The sequence below is a fragment of the Mastomys coucha genome, unplaced genomic scaffold (assembly GCF_008632895.1).
Source record: "Mastomys coucha isolate ucsf_1 unplaced genomic scaffold, UCSF_Mcou_1 pScaffold4, whole genome shotgun sequence".
In the NCBI taxonomy this organism is placed as follows: Eukaryota; Metazoa; Chordata; class Mammalia; order Rodentia; family Muridae; genus Mastomys; species Mastomys coucha.
This window is the reverse complement of record NW_022196910.1, coordinates 13,637,041-13,640,043: the sequence shown is the minus strand read 5'-3', so window position 1 is coordinate 13,640,043 and position 3,003 is coordinate 13,637,041.

Here is a 3,003-nt window from a genome sequence, read left to right as displayed (position 1 = left end):
AATGATCAAAAAGAACCAGAAGCTTTCCCAGAAGCAAAGGATAGAGCCTATGCTCAACACGGTGAATTAAAACAAGAGGTCCATCATCATAAAGCTCCGTGGCGCTAGGAAGATGCTCCCTGCAGAAGCACATAAAGAGAGTAAAGCTATTGATCACTGGAGACGCCCAGCTGGAAACTGCAACATAGTGAGGTGTGTTCGGGCCTCTGAGCCATCACCATTGACTTAACCTCTCTTCTGCCTGGAAACCCAGCAGCTGCAAAGTGGGATGAGGAAAATGGCGATGTCAGGGAGATGCCGATGCTGAGAATGGAAAGGGAGCCAGCCTCTGTGGGTTCAGGGTGTGACTATCAGGAGCATGGGGAAAGGCTGGGGTGTCCCCAGCGAGCAGGGAGGCTCCCATCTCTGGGTACATGGTGCAGGTTGTCTCTCACAGGACCCTTCTGGCCTCAGTAGAGGTTGGATGTGAGCCACAGAGCTTTTGTCTATGGGTGTTATGGAAAAGCCTTAGACACTAGCTTCCCTCACATCTAACCCAGATGGAGCTCTCATCTCCAAGCTGAAACAACCTGAGAAATACCCTCAAAAGAATTCAACTGGGCCTGAGATATAACTCAGTCAGTAAAGTGTTTGCTCAGCATGCATCAGGCCCTGGGTTCAGTTCCCAGCCGGGCATAAAAGTGGGTGAGGAGGTCCATGCCTGTAGTCCCAGAGGCCAAGAAGTGGAGCCAAGAGGATCAGAAGTTCAAGGCCATCCGTTTCTGCATAGCAAGTTGTGAGCCAGCCTAAGGTACTAGGGTACATGAAACCCTTAAAAAAATTAAAGCAAATAGCAAAAACAAAGGAATCAAAGTAAGATTTAGGGTAACTCTGGGGATGACATGAACTCAGTCTACTGTCGGTTTCCAGCCCAGACATGCTTTAGTGCAAGCTTTCAGTGATGCCTCTATTCAATGCTCCAGGGTGCAGCTGCCACCCCAAACAAGAGAGAAGAGCAAAGAGAAAAAAGACAGATGGTAGGCTGTCACTCAAGGGAAAGACCAGTTTAAAAAAAAAAAAAACAAAACGGGAAACCACACCAATTACCTAAGTGAATGAGCCCAGCATTTCAGCAATGAATAGGAATGGGTCACCCACCATCATCCAAGGAAACACTCCCTCAGAAAGAAGAAAGAGCTAGGGCCAGAGAGGAAACAATGTATCTTGTGTATGAGTCTAGCTTTCAGCTGCAGAGCCCAATGTCTTATCTAACTGATTTAACCAGTTTTCCAATAACTATTGAAAGACCTGTGGGAGCTGAGGTGTTGCGCACGGATGGCAATGTGCCAAACAGACAAGGCTCCTTCCATCAGGAAAGCATCCAGGAAGAACAGCAGGTGCAAAGGCCCTGTGGTTGGAGCCAGCTCGGGACACAACAGATGCTGCAGGGTGCAGTGCCTTGGGAAAGAGTAGAGAGCTGTAGTGGATAAGTTCACGTTTCCTATAACCTTTCATTTCGTCGTGAAAGTCTGTCACTTCTGGGAGGGAGAGGGACAGCCACAGGAGAACTTTGGGCTAAAATGACCTGCCTTTAAACAGGTCTTTTGGGCACTGATTTGAAAAGATGCTAGGTGAGCAAGAAAGGGAGCCATGAGTTCGAGGGAGAGTGAGGGGAGCTTTGCAGTGGTCCATGAACAAGAGGACAGTGTTTTGGTGGTAGGTGGGAAGACAAGGACAGGATTACACACAGCTGGATGGATTTGTAGCCACATCTGATGGGCCTCGTAGATGGTTTCAGAATCTGCTACAAGGGAAGAATCCAGGGTTGTCTTTAGGTTTTTGTCCCCAGCATCTGAGAAAAGCAGAGTTGTCATCTATGGAGATAAATTAACAGGGCCATGAGAGGCTGAACTGGCAGGAAGCAGAGTGGAAGAGTGGGGGGGTTGGTTTGAGACAAGTTAAATGGATGATGTGATGCCTGTGTACTATCAGCCGCCAGAGAATGAGGCTCTGTATCTGAGAAGCATCATTGAGTCCTCTGGGCTCTGTCAGAGAATCAAGTGCCATCCAGCCAAGCAGCTCGTACTCAAATGTCCGTCATCAAATAGCTGGGTGCTGGCCTGTGATCTCATCTGAAAGGCTGACTGACAGAGAGTGAAGGGCTCCCCAGCTCACTCATATGGCTTTGCCACCTCTGCCTGCATGCCAGCCACAGAGGACAGTCCAGAGGGCCATCTGATGGTGTGGGAATTAGTTTTCTCTGGTGGTGGCGGGGTGGGCAGTCCACAAGAAACCTAGAGAATGTCTAAGAATGAAGGTACAGTGGTGTGTGTGTGTGTGTGTGTGTGTGTGTGTGTGTGTGTGTGTGTGTATGTGTGTGTGTGTGCGCGCGCGCGCACGCACATCTGTGTTCACAGAGGGGAGGAACATATACATGGCATTGTGTGGGGCTCGGAAGACACCCTTGGGTGTGAGTCCTTCCACCTTTGCTTTGAGATGAGATCTCACAATGGCTCTTCCAGGGACCTGCCTGCCTCTGTCTCCCACATCACCATATCCTCCGCATTCACCTTTCTACCTGGCTTCTGGGGATCAAAGCTCAGGTCCTCAGACTTGTGAAGCAAACTCTTTATCGACAGAGCCATCTCTCTAGCCCCCGGCAGTCTTTTATCCCTTAATTGCAGTAGCAATGTTTAACATTTCTTCTTTGAGTTAGAAGTGAGTCAGTCTGCCCAAGCTACCCACACTATGTGAAGGAGGACTACACGTGGGTGTGAATATGCAGTGCTGCATCTCCTTGAACATCTTGTGGTAAGATTATAGAGACACTTGGGAAAATAGCTGTAATCTGGGGGAGTTTCACTACCAGGAATATATTCTTGGTCAATCTTTTATTTTTATTTTATCATTTTATGCATGTGGGTGTTTTGTCTTTGTGTGTGTCTGGATCTCCTGGAACTGGAGTAACCACAGGTTATGGGTACCACTTGAGTGCTTTGAACATAGGCCCTCTGAAGAACAAGT